This window comes from Muntiacus reevesi, chromosome 16 (genome assembly GCF_963930625.1).
Source record: "Muntiacus reevesi chromosome 16, mMunRee1.1, whole genome shotgun sequence".
Taxonomy (NCBI): Eukaryota; Metazoa; Chordata; class Mammalia; order Artiodactyla; family Cervidae; genus Muntiacus; species Muntiacus reevesi.
The window spans coordinates 10,599,869-10,621,793 of NC_089264.1; the positions used below are offsets into that span (position 1 = coordinate 10,599,869).

The 21,925-nt window shown below is 36.0% G+C and overlaps 1 protein-coding gene across 2 annotated transcripts in view; it reads left to right on the forward strand.

Annotated features, from left to right (window-relative positions):
- LOC136148019 (bifunctional heparan sulfate N-deacetylase/N-sulfotransferase 4) overlaps positions 1-21,925 on the forward strand; it is a 256,176-nt gene that overhangs the window by 37,898 nt on the left and 196,353 nt on the right. The gene's annotated exons all lie outside the window — the stretch shown is intronic.

Consider the following 21,925-nt stretch of genomic DNA (forward strand, 5'->3'; position numbering starts at 1 on the left):
GTCACTACTGTAAGCTACCTTCAAAAGCACTCCTGCAATATCTTATTATACCCTTCAAAATGTAATTTCTCCCTCCTCAGAAGTATAGTGTTTTGATTATGTTATACATGTAATACTTCACATAGTCAACTTTTTAATGATATCCTTTCTTTATTTAATTTATTCAATATTTATATGATTAATAACGTGTGCCAAGCAGTCAGCTTTCTTGGTATCTTATTTAGCTCAGAACAAGATAACAAATTATTATTTTCCAGCCTGGATGGGAGGGGATTTGAGGGAGAATGAATCCATATATATGTATGGCTGAGTCCCTTTACTGTCCACCGGAAACTATCACAACATTGTTAATTGGATATACTTCAATATAAACTTAAAAGTTAAAATGATAAATTATTTACCCATTTTGTAAATGTGGAAATTGATGTCTAACAGACATTGGGTAGTTTATTTCAGTGGTTGATCCAGTGTCTAATCCAGGTCTCTCATACTAAACATCTATGTTCTTCATTTATCATGCTACCTTTATGAAACTCTAAGCAGTGGTTCTTCATTTCCTTTTTTTTTTTGCAAAGGATATGACCCCTGATGAACACATGTATATTACCAATACTCATGAATTTATCTTATATAAATATAGATTATATTATATAGATATTGTATAAATTTATATAATGAACAACTCCTGATGAGCTAGATGTAGACACAATATTTTATTTCCTCCATTCAATAAAATATGTGGAAATGAAAATACACTTTAGTGATAATTTTGAACCACCTTTAGGCTGTTTTTAAAATGTGCATCACTCATTGGAATTTTGTTTTGATGTTTAGCTATAATTTTGTTTCTATTGCCTTGATTTTTAAAAGTAATTTTTGAATTGATAGAATGTCTCTGGTTTCCTTTTGGTCAGACTCTGGACAAAGAGTAGGTACTATTTTTCATGTGTAAGCATCATGTGTAGTGGTTAAACAAAGTAAATCTGTATTTCCCAAACTTTGTACCTAAGTTCCTGGGGAATGCAGTAAACTCCCAAGAGTGTCACAAGATCTTTAACTATTTGAGAGAAACACAGGGGCATCTGTCAGGTTCCACACATGCTATTGTTACTAAGTTCATGTAATAATGGAACTGTAAGATATTTCTTTTGGCCTAGGAATACCATGAAATAAGTTACTAAGACACTAAAAATGCTGTGAATGGGAAAAAATTGGAACCTCTGACACACAATCTGAAACCACCCTCTCTGTGTTTAAATCACAAGTCTACCAGTGCTAAACATATCCAGCATATGATGAGTACTATAAACTATCTGTTAAATAAATTTAACAAGTAAATCATTTTCTCTCTAGCACCACCCTTACATGTTGGAAAACAATAGGTACTTAATATTTGATGACAATGACAATGAATAAATGACTGAATAACTAAGATTTTTCACAGTAAGTCATCCCTTCATAAGGAAAAACATTACCACCTTTTTCTTTTTAATTTCTCAAGTTGCTTCCACAAATATTGAGGGGTTGAGTCTTTGCTGAGTGTATGCTGAGAAACTTCAAACCTATAGGCAGGGACTCAGACATCTCACAAGTATATAATGTGATTTGTCAGACAAAAAAAAAAAAAATGAAAAACACCAAATTCTGTTGATAATGATCAGGAACATCCTTGGTGAAAAGGAGATAGATATCAAAGCTCTGTGATTAAATTAACTTCAAAACAAGACAAGTAATCTTTCCCTTAGCGCTCATATTTCAGTGATACACTTTTTCATTCAGAGGTAATCCTTCTCAGAGAATGCCATTAGCCAGCCTGTCAGCACAGAGCTAACCAGAAACCACCTTGCACTGTATTTAATATTGAGGATTTTTAAAACCTGTTTGAATTTCCTTTCAGTGATCTGGGAGTGTTCTTCTGGAAGGTTGAGCTACTTGATAAATAATTATATATTTTAAAAAAATCATATTTAGTAAATAATAATGATATCCAAGAAAAAAAATCATTCGTTAAATATCTTTGTCTAAAAGCTATTTTGTCTATAAACTACTAACATTTTCTGTGTTTTCTATAAATTGAGAATTGGCTCTAGAGACTAGATGAGATTGAGGCTCAATATTGAAATAAAACTCCATCACAAATGAAATTGTCTTCTTTCATCAGGAGACATATAATATCTTGTTGTCTCTGTTTGGTTTTAGCAGCCGTTAATGATCAACACCTAGATCCATTAATTTATGAATAATTGTGAAATGGTGATATTGTAATTCCTTCTCTTTTCATTATCTAGGGTACTTCTACAAAGGGAAATTTCATTATTTGGATATTTGTGGTACAGTTCATAAAGGAAAGGTGAAGTAAATGCTAGTTTGTTTTTTAACCCTCAAGTTTTCAAAAGGGTATGTGTGTTATTCACTGAGTCATGTCCACGTCTTTGCAACCCCATGGACTGTAGCCCTGTCAGGCTCCTCTGTCCTTAGAATTCTCCAGGCAACAACACTGGAGTGGGTAGCCATACCCTTCTCCAGGGGATCTTCCCAATCCAGGATCGAACCCGGTCTCCTGCATCACAGACAGATGCTTTACCATTCTGAGACACCAGGGTGTTGGTTAACTGGCATTCTCCAACTGTGAATAATTATTTGCTTTTTGGTTTCTCTATCCTTATGAGCTATATAAGCTGTATAAATATATACATGTATATATTTAAATCCATTGATAATGTTCTTATTCATTATTGATACTCAAATTATTCCCACTTGATTTGTGGGAAACAGTTCAATTCACTATGTAGTTTAACAAGATGTTCCAGCTTCATCTTTTTCATTTTCTGGCCTAGAACTGGATCCAACTATTTTGCCATAAAGCCCTGGTTCTTGTAAGACATATTTCATGGCCACCAACTATGCCTAAAGATGCTTATTGTTTTCATATAAAATACATTATCCATTTAAGTGTCATACTCATTCTCATGACACCAACTGGACCACAAAATTGCATTTCTGTCTTACATATGTATCTCATTTCTCCAGTGCTGAGAAGTGTTTCATGACACTGAGAATACTTGAAGAGGATAACTGACTTATTTGCCATATCTCACAATAACAACTGAACATTCCTGAGATAATAATACTAGTGTGATTATTGATAGCACACATTTTTTTGTACTTCCTTTAGTTCTTAAGGTATCTTCCAGTAGAAAAGTACAGAAAATTACTTTGATTAAAAGCTTCATGGCTAGTACCCTACTGTGCACTTAACATACACTAGTGTGATCTAGTTGGATTCACATTTATCTTCAATTCTTTCATCTTTCAAAAATATTAATGGAATGCTTTTTAAAAATTAATTTAAAAATTATATTAAATTGCTATATGATTCCAAAGAGAAAAACACCAAACAAGGTATATTCAAAGAAGTCTAGCTTTTAGATTTTTCATTCTATTCCATCAATCCCATGTAGGTTACCTTTTCAAAAACTGGCTTTGATTTATCCTTTTACTTTTTTATTTTAAGTAGACACATATGTACTACTCATATGCCCCTCTTTTCTTAGATAAATGATAATATACACTACAAACTCTTCTCTACATTGATATTTTTTTTTCTTAACAAAAAGAAGTTGGAGATCAGTTCATAGTAGTATAGTGAGATATACAGTACAGTATTTGACTTAGGATTGTTGGGCAATGTGAATACATTTTCTTTTAATAGATGAATTAAGTCATTTTTATTTATTGATTAATCAATATGGATGGCTTTGGTTTTGTTATATCATGCACATATGTGCACACACACATTTTGTATCAATGTGTTTGCCCTGCTTTCATTCCTTGCTTAATTTAGATTCTGCTATTAATAGTCTTCTCCCCCTCAGTACAGAATTCGTCCACACTGGAAGCTTCCATTATTAGTTATGAAGGTTCTATGGCCAGATCTCTCTAATTACTGCAAGTATTCAGTGTTTCCTTGACTCATCTGCGGAAGATATGTCAGTTCTCAGGTTTGTCCTGTACCCTCTTTCTCCCTTTCACTTCCTCCTCTGCAGATGCTGAAACTACATTAGTCTTTTACCTGAAGGTAGTTTGACCCTACACACTCATTTTGTGGGTTTCATTGACCTGTTCACCTACTTCTGTTTTAGATGCAGTCCGGAGTTTCTAGTTTCCCTACGTTTTTATGTCTGTGGGATCTTCAGAGAGGTGTGCTGCTGCTCCTGTGTTCCCATGGTATTTCTTATAATTTAATTTTTAAAGGGGAAAAGTCACAGGTTTAAAAAATAGGGCTTCCCAGGTGTCTCAGTGGTAAAGAACCTGCCTGCCAATGCAGGAGACACAGGTCTGATCCCTGGGCCGTGAAGATTCCCTGGAGTAGGAAATGGTAACCCATTCCAGTATTGTTGCCTGGAAAATTCCATGGACAGAGGAGCCTGCCAGGCTAAAATCCATGGGAACACAAATAGTTGGACATGACTGAGCTACTGAGCATGAACACATGCTTAATAACAGGTTATTTAATACTTTGAGAATAAATGATCATAAGTCTTTATAAGAAGATATGATATTGATATTAGAGATGGGATATCTCAGGGTATTTCATTTGTTGAATGTTAAATTTGATAAATGGATTTTAAGTTCTTGGACTCTTTTTCAGACCTAGGTTTGCTTCTCTGGGTTTCTTTTTGCCAAACATCAGAGAAGTTTATGACTTCTTTGGTAGCATTCATCACCTCTTCTCTTGCATAGAGTTCCTTTTTCCATTGTCTTATCCTTTCCCCAGTTTTCCTCTTTGTGTTGCCTCTGCAGTTAAAGACAAATCAAACTATAATGATTTTTCTAGCGAATAACCACATAAACAAGACACAGGATAGCAAAAGAAAAAGGAATGTTAGAAAGGTTATTGGATTTCCTAAAATTTATTGCAGGTATACCTGTTTATAGTTTCTCACTCTTTTATGAAATGGTATAGAAAAGCCCACCTGAGTCCATTCAACCACTAAACAAATATTAACTGAACAGGTATAATGTGTCAGGCACTGTGCTTGATTCTAGGTGCACAAAATGTACAATCCTTTCTACCTACATGTGGTTTTGACTTCTGATTTTACCCTTACTTTCTGATTGTAGCTTCAGATGCAAAGTCAAAATATGTATTTAACATATAAGTCACCTGTGAACTTAACTGAAGTTCCCATCTTTGATGGCACATCTATTCCAAAGATATTCTCCCATCCTCTAGTTGATCCCTTCAGATATTTCCTCATAAATTTATTTCTTCTAATTTAAATGTAGAGTCCTGAAGCTGGCATAATATTGATGGTTTATTTTGTTGAATACCTGAATCAGTAATGATGATTCAGAACTGGCACCGGCTAGAATTACTAGGATCCTCAATTTGACTTTCAACATTAGCTGTTTATTAAGAGTTATTTAAACCAGTTATTTATCCCTTAATTCAAAAGATATTTCTTAACACATGTGATGTTCCAGATACTAAATTTATACCCCAGAGATATTTAAAAAATCCCTGATCACAGAGAACATTCTGGAGAAAAAAGCATATGCATCATATTAATAAATGCATAAATATATGCATAAGTGCATATATACACACACATAACAGTAGTAAGGAAAACCAAAAATTTTGTTACTGCTGAGGATTCACATGATGTATACTTTAAAAGATAAAATTACATCATTTTCATTTTGCTGTAGATTTACAAACTCAACCCTTGATCCACAGATTATCAATTTATAAGTTCAATTCCAAATTCAGAAGTCACGTGTATCTCCTCCTGCTCTTTGGTAGTACATTTTGCTTATTTACCATGACTTGTCTCACTGGGACTCTGTTTCCATGGGTCACCAGTCTCTAGCAGTGTCCACGGTGTTACAGATTACTCGTGCCTCTCCATCTTTTCCCCTTTTTGGAAGGCTCATTAATGGCCACCATCCTTTGCAAGAAAAAAGAACCTTCGGATCACAGCCTTGTTGAACTTATTAAGTCATTCCATTTCTCTTCATGAAAGCACTCATAACATATACATTCTCTCTATACCCCCTGCCCTTGTCTCTCTCTTAAAATACAACACCATTTACTAAGTGAGAGCATATAAAGTTCTGTCCTCTCATATATTATTGAAGTTTTATTCTTATATTTTAACTAACTTTTATTTCATACTTAGCATCTTCCATTTCCTGATGAAAATATTATAACTATGAAAATAAACATGAAAAGTATTATATAATTGTGTTCCTTATTTAACATCAAAATGATGTTTGAAAAATTGTGTTACTATTGAATAATGTACTATTTGCCCATGGGATTTCCCAGGCAAGAATATTGCAGTGTGTTGCATTTCCTTCTTTAGGGGGTCTTCCTGACCCAGGGATTGAATCCACATCTCCAGTGTTGCAGTCAGATTCTTTACTGAGTGAGTCACCAGGAAAGCCCAGAGAAATACCTAGTTTATATTAAATCTGTATTTAAAAGCTAATAGTGTATAGCTGTAAACTATTGTGAACAGAGATGTTTTATATATAAACAACAAGAAGATAAAATAGAAAGATCATAGTTTCTTTTAATCTTGTGTTGCAAATATTTGTTAAAGAAAAAGCTCTGTTAAGAAGTATTATGTGGTAGTCAACTTAGAGGAGAAAATTTTCTAACCAGATGAAACATTTTTCTCCTTTGAGAAGTAAGATTTTTGAGATAAGAAACAGAGTTAACATTATATTTTTATCAATTCTGTGTTCCCCACTACCTGTTAAAACTATGTCTTAATAAACAATCAAAGAAAGCAGTTTAACTAGTCATTTATTTGAATCTTTGTTACTCAATAATTTTATAGTCCCAGTTATCTTGGTTTGCATACAGTGGCATAAGATAAATCCAAGTTATGCTCTCCTTGTCTTTCTGTATCCTTACTGGTAATGACATTTTCCTTTGTAAGTAGAATTCTGTAATTGACTTTCATGGAATGAGTTAGATTTTTTGACACATCCTTGGTATGCAGCTGACAAAGGAATTAAGCAAGGAGTCAGGAATTAACATGTTACTTCTATACCCATATGTGACTATATTCACTGTGTTGAAGCATTTACAATGTACCTACCCATATGTGGGATGGTCTTACTCCTTAGCTGGTAGTTCTCTTAAAACCAAAACCACTTTTTGTATTTTAAGTAACATGGCATGTATTTAATCTCTAAATTTAATGGTGACTACAAGTTATGTTTCCACTATGAGTTATTCAGTAGCCTTCAAACAAATCACACGTGCATTTTGCTTACCTCTTCTGTGTCCTTTGTCCACACAATTCCTGCTGTTCTCTTTTCTTGTATTATCTTATTTTGAGGAACCAGCACCAATCCTTTGACCATGTGGACTTTACTCACTCTTTCAGTTACATTTGTCTCTTCCCAATTCATAGCCTTTGTTTTCTGTTTCTCTCTGTATCATAAAATGAAATACTATCAAATGAAATTTACTTTCTTCTGTTTTGCATACTTCTGTTGTTTAAGTTAGACACAATCTTGTTTTTATCACAAATTTGCAAGTCCTTTAGTGGTTTGGACTCTGATTTAAGGAGGTATTAGAGAACCAGGTATTGGAATAACAAGGAGCAGACCATTTCCCACTTCTTTCACTGCCATGTTTAAATCTGAGATGGGGAAAAGAAAACATATTAAACCAGAGTGGGATCTAATTTCTTACTTATTGGGACTGCATTTCTTTCAGTCCCTGAAAATTAAACTGTTGTAACACTGAAAAAGTGAAAAAGAACGTTATAAGTTATACTGGAGATGTCATTGGGGTTTAGAGAAACAAGACCCAGTAGAGAGGGGGTGATGACATTGCTGGGGAAATACTAGTTACATTTGGTACATTTGCTTAACAATTACTTACCAAGCCTGGTATCAAGATTTCTAAACATCCTTGTGTCCTTTTTCTGAATTATCTATTTTATCTAATGTTTCTCCATTAAAGTGCGAGGTCAGTACTTGCCATATTATAGTACTGTCCTCAAAGGAACATGACACCGTTTTATATTCATCCTCAGTAACATGCTCTTCACTTTGTCTCATAGACTTCTTCTGACTTTTGCAACCTTTGGAGAACCCTCCACCCAACAGAATTATTTTTTCTTACCTTGCTTTAAAATGTTCATTATTTGCAAAGGTGTTATCAGGATTATGTTTTTAGCGTCCTCTATTCATCTCCTTTGAGGGTTTGTGTGTGTGTGTGTGTGTGTGTGTGTGTGTGTGTGTGTCTGTCTGTCTGTCTGTCTGTCCATGAGATAACAATAAAATCTACTTTGTTATTTTGTTTTTTGTTTTTCTCAAAAACCTGACTCCTCTATAAGAATTCTCTTTTTCTCTATTAAACAGTGCAGGAAAGTTTTAATAGTTATTTGTTTACTATGAATTAAAGTTTCTGTCAAGATGACATTACATACAAGCTTTTTTTTGTTTCGGAGCAGGATTAAGTTCAAACTAGCAGTTTTTCTTGTTACATCTTCCTTCTGAGTAAGACAATCATCTACAAATTCCATTAAATATTTATTAGATGCTCAGCATTAACAGAATAAAAATTACAAAACATAATTCATGTAAATGCTGCTTCTGACCAAACCATATTTTATACATTTCATATTGCAATTTGTATTAGGAAAACATCCCTGGTATCTTGTGACTCGTTGGTAGTTTCTATCATATTTTGGCAACTGTATCATTTCTATTTCTCTCTTTATTTATAGGCATTCAAAGTTTATGCTTTCAAATTTCTAGTTTATGAATTTTCACACAAGAATATTCCTTCTTAACTGTCTCTCTGCATTATATAACATAAAAGAGTAATGGCAATGAAATCACATAAAAATATACTGACTTTTTTTGTTTTGGAAGGAAAAAATTAAACTAGACTTACTTTATGCTCACTTATTCTGAGTTCCTCAAAAAATTATGCCCCACTTCTAACTATATACTTCCACACTCCATGTTCCCTGCAGCACTCATTTGATTATGAACTATCTATCCTGCCTTCTCAACTTTTCTACAGAACACATTTTTCTTGTCTTCAATGAAAACTGGAGCTCTTACAGACACTCCATTCTCTGCAGCTAAAAAAAGACTGGTCTAACCGAGAATTTGGCATTTTCCTGATGCTTTACTAAACATTTGGGTTGTTTCTGTATCCTGTTTGGAGCACCAGACCAGTTGGCCACATAGACCTCAATCGGTGCCACTGTCATCTGACAGCCTCCTAATCATAGACTGAAAGCCATGCTCTCATAGTCCCTTTCCCATTTAGCGTTCCCACATCTTCACCTAATACTTCTGCCTTACTTGTCTTGGAAAATTTCTTAGCCCATGATCCCCATGTTTTTTCTGTCGCACATGCATAACAAAACTCTGAATTGAATCAATATTGAAATTAATGTTCTCTACCATTATGAATAATAAGTTTTATGAGCAAGTAATTTTCTGAGTTTTGATTTCTCTAATATAATGCTTCTCATACTTAAAACATACCTCTATATGCATGTAACCTTCCTTTCTCCCCCTAAAATATCAGATGAAGAAATGCCCCTCTTCTTGTTTAATACCAGCTCCTCAATCTATGCCCTCAATCCCATCACATTCTCTCCTGGAATCTTGGTTTATCGATGAGTGTCTCTGGTTCCTATATTTTCAAGCTCTCCTTCTCTAAAGCCTTCTTTGTTACAGCCTGTTAGCATGCTCCATACGTACTTATCCTAGAAACCCTTCTTTCAACTCTCATGCCTTTCTGGTTGCTGCTGCTATTTTTTCTTTTCCTTCTTACTGACGTATTTGTAAACAGTAGTCCACTCTCACTTTTAACACTTCCTTTTATCACATGTGTGGTGGGTATCTTACATGTGACATGTGTCTTTCCAGATCTGAGCTGACCTATATGGGTTACATCACATCACTGAACTGTCTTGTTCTACAGCTTCCAATTGAGTGTTACCAATATGAAACACTCGCGAAAGCTTGAAAAAAGGAAAGTGAGATGAAACTATCCATCTCCCTGTGGGGATGCTGCATTCTGGTTTAGTGTCTTGACCAAAATCCTCATCCCTCTCAGGTGGCCCCTCTACGTAGAATTAGTTTTGTCTTTGATCTGGTAACCACTCCCTCCTCATGACTTCATGACCTGTAAGGTCTGGAGGTGGCGATGGAGCCTTGTGTTTGGGTTCTTAGGTATTATATTATCCTTTGTGATTTTTCCTGCTCCCCATCCTCAATTTTATAAATCATTCCATTGTAAAATTCCCCTTTAGTCATCTTAATTTTAATGAGGCATGCTTTCTGCAAGCATCTTAACTAATAAATATTATGTTCAGTTCTCACCCAATGTACTCTGGCTCCTAGCACAAGTCTGTAATACAATTTTTCTTGCTAAATGTTCTAAGTACCTCTTAATTTCTAATTCGTCTTTTTTCATTTTTATTTTATTGACATTGACACTATATATACGGATACTTTCTGCAACTTAGTCTCCCCAGAAATTCATAGATACAGTAGTATTTTGTTTTCCTTGTAGCTTTGTATCTCTTCTTCTTTGGCTCTCCTGTTTATTTCTAATATCTCCTCCTAGAATGTTGTGGCTTCCAGCAGTTCCAGCTCAAGCCATTGCTATTTTTATTCTGTAACTTCAGATTTCTAAGGTTGATCAATAAAGTTTCAGTACACATATACACTAATGTATTTTAAATCAATAATTGTGCCCACAAGTCTGTTCTGAGATTCAGATTTTTAATACTAAACCAACTTGTAAGGCCCTACCCCTTGGCAGTTCCTTTCCAAAATGTACCCGCAACTCAACCCTTTATAAATGATTTTCATCCTGCACTTTTAAAATCATTTTTCTTTGATAGCAATTTCATCCAATCAGATATTGCTGCTAAGGGTTCTGAGAGCCAGGACTGATCCTCTCTATCACCTCTAGCATCTAATCAAGACTTACTACTGATTGTACCCCCTAAACATCCCCTGGAATTTATGCCCTCCTATCTTTCTCTACTACAAGTGCGCCCATATATAACATTGAGATAATAATTTCTTCCACCCTGATTTTTGTGAGGAGTCAGTGGGTTGATATATATGGAACTCTTATAACAGAGCCTACTAAAAAAGCTAAATGCTCAAAAATAGTGCTTTAACATAATGGTAAAATTTAAGTTTCCAGCAAGATGTAATAGACATGAAATCACAAAATCAGATCAGGATGTGAAGGGTTTACAAAGAAAATAGTCAAAAACTGTATCCATGATACTTAAACCTTCTCACTCACTAAGAGACTATAAAAAAGAGCAAGAGATCAATTTGAGAAAAATTCTTTGAAAAGATCTTGTGAAGTCTCATTCTTCTCCCTAGGAGAAGGTGGGATGTATGTTACTCTCTTTCTCATGTCAAACACACTGAGATTGCACTTCAAGGAGACAACTCAGAGAGCTTAATATGTTTTACCTACAGTTTTGAGACATATCATTTTCACCCAGAAATTTAGAAATCAATCCATGAGCTGAAAATATGCTTTGGTGGAGAAGTTAAGTGAAAGTAGGGCTTCATTTCTCATAACAGATGGCAAAGGATCTATGTATGTTTCAAAAGGAGCAAATGTAAGACTCAGGGCTAGAAACGGGAGTCATTTAACTTTAAGTCCTGCCCAAGAGGAACTTCTGAAGATATATGTAGACTCTAGCATAGTATGGAGCTGCCCATCTGTGAAACTCACTGAAAAGGAGTGGCCAATAGGGAAATTAAATCCCATACCAATACACCATGCAGAAATGCAATCAGAATTCATAGGATTCACAGTACTGGGAACATTCAAGTGAAGTCACTCAGTTGTGTCTGACTCTTTGTAACCCCACAGACTGTAGCCTGCCAGGCTCCCCTGTCCATGGGATTTTCCAGGCAAGAACACTGGAGTGGGTTGCCATTTTCTTCTCCAATATTCAAAAAACCTATGAAAACACCCCAACAGAGAAGGGGTCAGCTAGGTTACCTCTTTTCCCTACTGTCCTTCCTTTGCACCAATCTGTGAGTTAAAGAGCAACTAAGGAAAGTGGGGGAGTCAGCAAAGAAAAGCAGATGCTGACTACACCTTCTTTTCAAAGGCAGGTTATAGAGTGAGGAAGGGAGAGAAGGGAGAAGTCTTATTTGAAATAATGATAATTTGTATTTAATGTGATTAACATTTCCATCTACCTACTTTTAATTTCTGAGTGAATGAACTTGTGAGGAAGCAGGACTGATTACTATTTGAAATTGAGTAGAAAAGTCAGAAGCCTGCTCAAGTGATCTTCGTTGTGCAGAGCAACACTACACTTTATTGTAAGCACTCAAACAGACAGTTCTCTTGCCAAAACTCTATTAACCTTTGCCCGGCTTCATTCTGTGTTCCAAGGCCAAGTTTGCCTGTTACTCCAGGTATTTCTTGACTTCCTACTTTTGCATTCCAGTCCCTTATAATGAAAAGGACATCTTTTTTGGGTGTTAGTTCTAGAAGGTCTTGTAGGTCTTCATAGAACCATTCAACTTCAGCTTCTTAGCATTACTGGTCAGGGCATAAACTTGGGTTACAGTGATATTGAATGGTTTGCCTTGGAAATGAACAGAGATCATTCTGGTCATTCTTGAGATTGCATCCAAGTATTGCATTTCAGACTCTTTTATTGACTGTGATGGCTATTCCATTTCTTCTAAGGGATTCTTGCCCACAGTAGTAGATATAATGGTCATCTGAGTTAAATTCACCCATTCCAGTCCATTTTAGTTCGCTAATTCCTAAAATGTCAATGTTCACTCTTGCCATCTCCTGTTTGACCACTTCCAATTTGCCTTGATTCATGGACCTAACATTTCAGGTTCCTATGTAATATTGCTCTTTACAGCATAAGACTTTGCTTTCATCACCAGTCACATCCACAAGTGGGTGTTGTTTTTGCTTTGGCTCCATCTCTTCATTCTTTCTGGAGTTATTTCCCCACTGACCTCCAGTAGCATATTGGGTACCTACCGACCTGGGTAGTTCATCTTTCAGTGTCCTATCTTTTTGCCTTTTCATACTGTTCATGGGGTTCTCAAGGCAAGAATACTGAAGTGGTTTGCCAATCCCTTCTCCAGTGGACCAGTTTTGTCAGAACCCTCCACCATGACCCGTCCGTCTTGGGTGGCCCTACACGGCATGGCTCATAGTTTCATTGAGTTAGACAAGACTGTGGTCCTGTGATCAATTTGGTTAGTTTTCTGTGACTGTGACTTTCGGTCTGTCTGCCCTCTGATGGGGAAGGATAAGAGGCTTATGGAAGCTTCCTGATGGGAGAGACTGACTGAGGGGCAAACTGGGTCTTTTTCTGATGGGAGGGGCTATGCTCAGTAAATCTTTAATCCAATTTTCTGGGGATGGGTGGAGCTGTGTTCCCTCATTTACCTGGGGTCAAACTATGGTGGAAGTAATGAAGATAATGGGGACCTCCTTTGAAAGGTCCCATGCATGTACTGCTACACCGAGTGCCCCCAACCCTGCAGCAGGCCACCATCAACCCACACCTCTGCCGGAGACTCCTGGACACTCCCAAGAAAGTCTGGGTCAGTCTCTTGTGGGGTCACTGCTCCTTTCTCCTGGGTCCTGGTGTGCACAAGGTTCTGTTTGTGCCCTCCAAGAGTCTACTTGACTCTACACATGGACATCATCAGATGGTCAATCCTGAAATAAAATTGATTATATTCTTTGCAGCCAAAAATGGAGAAACTCTGTACAGTCAGCAAAACCAAGACTGGGAGCTGATTGTGGCTCAGGTCATGAACTCGTTATTACAAAATTCAGACTTAAATGAAAAAGGTAGGGAAAACCACCAGAGCATTCAGGTAAGACCTAAATCAAATCCCTTAGGATTATACAGTGGAAGTGAAAATAGATTCAAAGGATTAGATCTGATAGACAGAGTGCCTGAAGAATTATGGATGGAAGTTTGTGACATTGTACAGGAGGCAGTGATCAAGACCATCCCCAAGAAAAAGAAATGCAAAAAAGCAAAATGGTTGTCTGAGGAGGCCTTACAAATAGCTGAGAAAAGAAGAGCAGCAAAAAGCAAAGGAGAAAGGAAAGATATTACCATTTGAATGCAGAGTTCCAAACAATAGCAAGGAGAGATAAGAAAATCTTCCTCAGTGATCAATGCAAAGAAATAGAGGAAAACAATAGAATGGGAAAGACTAGAGATCTCTTCAAGAAAATTAGAGGTACCAAGGAAACATTTCATGCAAAGATAGGTACAATAAAGGACAGAAATGGTATAGTCCTAACACAAGCAGAAGATATTAAGAAAAGGTGGCAAGAATACACAGAAGAACTATACAAAAAAGATCTTCACAACCCAGATAGTCACAATGGTATGATCACTCACCTAGAGCCAGACATCCTGGAATGTGAAGTCAAGTGGGCCTTAGGAAGCATCACTATGAACAAAGCTACTGAAGGTGATGGAATTCCAGTTGAGCTATTTCAAATCTTAAAAGATGATGCTGGTAAAGTGCTTCACTCAGTATGCCAGCAAATTTGGAAAACTCAGCAGTGACCACAAGACTTGAAAAAAAGTCAGTTTTTCCTGAAAAAAAGTCCATTTTCATTCCAATCCCAAAGAAAGGCAATGCCAAAAAATGCTCAAACTACCACACAATTGCACTCATCTCACACGCTAGAAAAGTAATACTCAAAATTCTCCAAGCCAGGCTTCAACAGTACATGAACTGTGAACTTCCAGATATTCAAACTGGATTTGGAAAAGGCAGAGAAACCAGATCAAATTGCCAACATCCATTGTATTATCAAAAAAGAAAGAGAGCTCCAGAAAAACATCTACTTCTTCTTTATTGACTATGCCAAAGACTTTGACTGTGTGGATCATAACAAACTGGAAAATTCTTAAATTGATGGGAATACCAGACCAACTGACCTGCCTCTCGAGAAATCCATATGCAGGTCAGGAAGCAGCAGTTAGAACTGGACACGAGACAACAGACTGATTCCAAATTGGGAAAGGAGTACGTCAAGGCTGTATATTGTCCCCCTGCTTATTTAACTTATATGCAAGGTATATCATTCGACATGCCAGGCTGGATGAAGTACAAGCTGGAATCAAGATTACCAGAAGAAATATCAATAACCTCAGATATGCTGATGACACCACCTTTATGGCAGAAAGTGAAGAACTAAAGAGCCTCTTGATGAAAGTGAAAGAGGAGAGTGAAAAAGTTGGCTTAAAACTCAACATTCAGAAAACTAAGATCATGGCATCCAGTTCTATCACTTTCCCCACTTCATGGGGAAATAGTGTAAACAGTGAGACAGTTAATTTTTTGGCTCCACAATCACTGCAGATGGTGACTGCAGCCATGAAAGTAAAAGACGCTTGCTCCTTGGAAGAAAAGTTATGACCAACCTAGGCAGCATGTTAAAAAGCAGAGACATTACTTTGCCAACAAAGATCTGTGTAGTCAAGGCTTGTTTTTCCAGTAGTCGTGTATGGATGTGAGATTTGGACTCTAAAGAAAGCTGAGCACTGAAGAATTGATGCTTTTGGGCTGTGGTGTTTTGAGAAGGCTCTTGAGAGTCTCTTGGACTGAAAGGAGATCCAACCAGTCCATGCTAAAGGAACTCAGTCCTGAATATTCATTGGAAGGACTGATCCTGAAGCTGAAACTCCAATAGTTTGGCCACCTGAGGTGAAGAACTGAGTTGTTTGAAAAGACCCTGATGCTGGGAAAGATTGAAGGTGGGAGGGGAAGAGGATGACAGAGGATGAGATGACTGGATGGCATCACTGACCCAATGGGCCTGAGTTTGAGTAAACTCCAGGAGTTGGTGATGGACAGGGAGGCCTGGCATGCTGCGATTCATGGGGTTGCAAAGAGTTGGACACAACTGAGCGACTGAACTGAACTGATTGCAAAGGACAGTGGAAGACAAAATAAATTAGTTTGGGTTATGCCACTAACTTTTCACTCTGACTCTCTGGGTGTTAGCTCCTATTATTGTTTCTATTATTAACGAGGATGGTTACTATCTTCCCTTCTGTAAAATTATAACAGTTTCCCAATTTGGCTTATTGGTGAAGAATCTGCCTGTCAGGCAGGAGATGCGGATTTGATCCCTTCCTTAGGACGACCCCCTGGAGAAGGAAATGGCAACCCACTCCAGTATTCTTGTCTGGAAATTTCCATGGACAGAGGAACCTGGTGGGCTACAGTCTATGAGATCACAAAAAATTGGACACAACTGAGTGATTTATCACACTTGACACCTACATTGCTGATAATGTAGGATCAAGTAATAATGGTCAGTGAAAATAAGAATTTGGCTGATTAAATGAATATTGAGACATAAAAAAGAAATAAAAAGAGGAAATAGTTTTGAAGGGAGAGCTTCACCTTATTTTTAATTGTATTGATTGACGTATAAAATTTGTACTGTACATGAAGAGTAAGTCTAATAATAATTTTATAAATTCTTTATTATGTTGGCTCCACAATTGATTTTATAACCAGTCTAAATTTTGAAACCTTAAAAAAAATAACACACATCTGCCACATGCACCACTTAATTTTGGTTCCTGGTGTTTATGTAAAACTCTGCCCAGGGTACTAATTGATGATGAAAGATTGATAGCCCATCTTGCAATTACTCACAAATCACTTATTGAAGGGAATATTATCGAAATACTATTTAGTAATTTTGATTGAGTTCTTTCATTTTTATCCCTTTGTGAAAAAATAAAGTCAAAATAATGAGCTGAGATTGCTTATAAAGAAAAGTTTCTAAATATACAGTTAAAAACTCAGTTGTGTCCAACTCTTTGCGACCCCATCAACTATACATTCCATGGAATTCTCCAGACCAGAATACTTTAGTGGGTAGCCTTTCCATTCTCCAGGGAATATTCCTGACACAAGAATCAAACCAGTATCTCCTGCATTGCAAGCAGATTCTTTACCAACTGAGCTAATAGGGAAGCCTTAGTTAAAAACTCATCAGCCTCCATATTATTAATATTGAAAAAGAGATTTCATAAAGAAAATTTATATTAACATTTTTCCATATCATACTGAGGATTTTAACTCTGTCTTCTATGAAGAAATCTGCTACATATCATACTAGTTAATATGGCAAAATTTCTGCTGCACATGCACAAATGCAAATATTGCAATTTGGGTTAAAGATACTTCAAAATCAGTACATTGAGAATAGGATTGGTTGTTGCTCTCAATGGCTATCATTTTTCTATTTTTGAAAAGATTATTACTAGTTTAATTTCCTTTATAATTATCAATTTTAAATCTTTAGGATACAGTAGTGTTTAGTGACAGACATATGCATACTTCAACAGCTTTGTAACATCTAAAAATTAACTAGATCTTGAGGAAAATATATATTGTTGTTCAGACACATATATCCAACCCCCTACTACCAACCCATGACAGCATAACTTTATGAATATAATAGATATATATTAAATTTTCTTCTCCAGTGTTTTTGTGGGGAAAAAGTCTCTAAATATTGTAACCAAACAAATATATGATACACTCCACTCCCCTCTCTGCCCAAAAAATTAGGAATGGGCTATAAAGTTGGACACTGGGAGACTTTGCTTTAATTCTGGATAATCTCTAGTCTAAAAAGTTTGAGAAGCACTGTTCTAGACAATACTTTTATAAATGACTGCTTTGTTATGACTAAGTAATCAAGACATTCTATGATATAGTTAGCACATTTTTACACTGGATTCAGTCCTGTCATCCGAATGTTTTACTATACATTCCTTTTGAAAATAAAATGGAATCCTTTCAAAGAAGTGAATTTGATGGCAAGGGAAAATCAAATCCATACCCACTCCCATTGTTGCCCACACTAACCGTTTATGTAAGATTTTACTGAGTGGAATAAGTTGATACGGGGAATTTAACTGTGTTTAGGGAAAGAAATAATTGGCTAAGCCAGGAGTGTTCTGGAGAACAGAGTACTATATGCCACAGTGTTCCATGAAGAAAAAATTATCTATTATGTGGCTCTTATTTGGGTGATGTGTTTGGTGGATAAAATGAAGAAAAATACATATGTTAAATAAAAATGAAGAGTAACAGTTCTGTAGATTTCAAAAGTGACATTAATCAAAAGAAAATATTTTGTAAAATATATAAGGTATTCTTACTTTTTTGGTAAAAGCATGTTGGAGCTTTAAAAAGCCAATTTGCTTTATTAAATAGTGTGTTCTCCCTTAATAACAATTAGCAATATTTGATGACTTTTTAGTGTTTATTCTGTTTGAGTGACTTCATTGTAATTGAAGCCATTTTACAGTTAAGCCTCAAGTAACTAATAGAGCAATAAAAATTATTTCAAAAACATAATAAATACCTACTTTCTGTTAAAGAAAAACTATTTCCTAATTTTAAGATCTTTCAGGTTTTTCCAAAATTGCTCTGAAGTCTGATTCTGACAGTTAGCAATACTTTATTGTATATTTTAAAATTACTAACAGAGTAGATTTTAAAAGTTCTCATCACAGGAAAGAAAAATTGTAACAATGTGAGGTGATGATATTAACTAAACATAATTTGGTAAACACTTTGCAATATACATATATCAAGTCATTATTTTGTACACTTTAACACTGTTATATGTCAGTTTTATCTCAATAAATCTGGAAAAACTAAACAGAGAAACAGATTAATAAGATATAGAGATAAGGAGATTGATTTATTATAAGGAACTGGATCACATGATTATGGGAGGCTGAGCAGTGTCATTACCTGAAGACTCTGGAGGACTGATGGTGTAAGATCCAGTCTGAAGGCTGGCAGACTCAAGACCCAGAAAGTGCTGACTGTTCTTTTTAGTCTAGAGGCAGGTAGAGACTGATACCCCAAATCAAATAGTCAGGCAGGAAGAATTTCCTCTTCCTTTCTTCTTATTCAGATCTTCAACTGATTAAAGGAAGCTAACCCATATTAGGGAAGACAGTCTACTTTACTCTGTCTACCGACTCAACTCTAATTCAAAAATACCCTCAGAGGCACACCTAGGATAATGTCTGAACAAATGCTTGGGCACCCTGTGGCCTTGTCAAGTTGAGATATAGAATTAAAATGAAATTTCAGTTAATTGAGTTATTCATTCAATAAATATTTGAGACCCAACACTAAGTGTGGTAAGGTGGTAGCAGATACAAATATTGCGTGCTCTTCTTAACTCCAATTGAAAATATAATACATTAATAATATACTTATTGCAGAATGTTACTAAGTGGTGTAAATTATAAATTCAAAGCAGACTGCCCTTTTTTTTTTTTTTTTTTTTTTTTTTTTTAAAAAAGCCCTAAATCTTTATTATTTTTTTTTTTTTTTTAATATTATTTTATTAGTTGGAGGCCAATCACTTTACAACATTTCAGTGGGTTTTGTCATACATTGACATGAATCAGCCATATAGTTACATGTATTCCCCATCCCGATCCCCCCTCCCACTTCCCTCCCCACCCGACTCCTCAGGGTCCTCCCAGTGCACCAGGCCCGAGCACCTGACTCATGTATCCCACCTGGGCTGGTGGTCCGTTTCACCATAGATAATATACATGCTGTTCTTTCAAAACATCCCACCCTCACGTTCTCCCCCAGAGTTCAAAAGTCTGTTCTGTACTTCTGTGTCTCTTTTTCTGTTTTGCATATAGGGTTATCGCCACCATCTATCTAAATTCCGTATATATGTGTTAGTATACTGTAATGTTCTTTATCTTTCTGACTTACTTCACTCTGTATAATGGGCTCCAGTTTCATCCATCTCATTAGAACTGATTCAAATGAATTCTTTTTAACGGCTGAGTAATATTCCATGGTGTATATGTACCACAGCTTCCTTATCCATTCATCTGCTGATGGGCATCTAGGTTGCTTCCATGTCCTGGCTATTATAAACAGTGCTGCGATGAACATTGGGGTGCACGTGTCTCTTTCAGATCTGGATTCCTCAGTGTGTATGCCCAGAAGTGGTATTGCTGGGTCATATGGCAGTTCTATTTCCAGTTTTTTAAGAAATCTCCACACTGTTTTCCATAGTGGCTGTACTAGTTTGCATTCCCACCAACAGTGTAAGAGGGTTCCCTTTTCTCCACACCCTCTCCAGCATTTATTGCTTGTAGACTTTTGGATAGCAGCCATCCTGACTGGCGTGTAATGGTACCTCATTGTGGTTTTGATTTGCATTTCTCTGATGATGAGTGATGTTGAGCATCTTTTCATGTGTTTGTTAGCCATCTGTATGTCTTCTTTGGAGAAATGTCTGTTTAGTTCTTTGGCCCATTTTTTGATTGGGTCGTTTATTTTTCTGGAATTGAGCTTCAGGAGTTGTTTGTATATTTTTGAGATTAATCCTTTGTCTGTTTCCTCATTTGTTATTATTTTCTCCCAATCTGAGGGCTGTCTTTTCACCTTACTTATAGTTTCCTTTGTTGTGCAAAAGCTTTTAATTTTCATTAAGTCCCATTTGTTTATTTTTGCTTTTATTTCCAATATTCTGGGAGGTGGGTCATAGAAGATCTTGCTGTGATTTATGTCGGAGAGTGTTTTGCCTATGTTCTCCTCTAGGAGTTTTATAGTTTCTGGTCTTACATTTAGATCTTTAATCCATTTTGAGTTTATTTTTGTGTATGGTGTTAGGAAGTGTTCTAGTTTCATTCTTTTACAAGTGGTTAACCAGTTTTCCCAGCACCACTTGTTAAAGAGATTGTCTTTTTTCCATTGTATATCCTTGCCTCCTTTGTCAAAGATAAGCTGTCCATAGGTTCGTGGATTTATCTCTGGGCTTTCTATTCTGTTCCATTGATCTATATTTCTGTCTTTGTGCCAGTACCATACTGTCTTGATGACTGTGGCTTTGTAGTAGAGTCTGAAGTCAGGCAGGTTGATTCCTCCAGTTCCATTCTTCTTTCTCAAGATTACTTTGGCTATTCGAGGTTTTTTGTATTTCCATACAAATTGTGAAATTATTTGTTCTAATTCTGTGAAAAATACCGTTGGTAGCTTGATAGGGATTGCATTGAATCTATAGATTGCTTTGGGTAGAATAGCCATTTTGACAATATTGATTCTTCCAATCCATGAACACGGTATGTTTCTCCAACTGTTTGTGTCCTCTTTGATTTCTTTCATCAGTGTTTTATAGTTTTCTATGTATAGGTCTTTTGTTTCTTTAGGTAGATATACTCCTAAGTATTTTATTCTTTTTGTTGCAATGGTGAATGGTATTGTTTCCTTAATTTCTCTTTCTGTTTTTTCATTGTTAGTGTATAGGAATGCAAGGGATTTCTGTGTGTTAATTTTATATCCTGCAACTTTACTATATTCATTAATTAGCTCTAGTAATTTTCTGGTAGAGTCTTTAGGGTTTTCTATGTAGAGGATCATGTCATCTGCAAACAGCGAGAGTTTCACTTCTTCTTTTCCTATCTGGATTCCTTTTATGTCTTTTTCTGCTCTGATTGCTGTGGCCAAAACTTCCAACACTATGTTGAATAGTAGTGGTGAGAGTGGGCATCCTTGTCTTGTTCCTGATTTCAGAGGAAATGCTTTCAATTTTTCACCATTGAGGGTGATGCTTGCTGTGGGTTTGTCATATATAGCTTTTATTATGTTGAGGTATGTTCCTTCTATTCCTGCTTTCTGGAGAGTTTTAATCATAAATGAGTGTTGAATTTTGTCAAAGGCTTTCTCTGCATCTATTGAGATAATCATATGTTTTTTATCTTTCAATTTGTTAATGTGGTGTATTACGTTGATCGATTTGCGGATATTAAAGAATCCTTGCATTCCTGGGATAAAGCCCACTTGGTCATGGTGTATG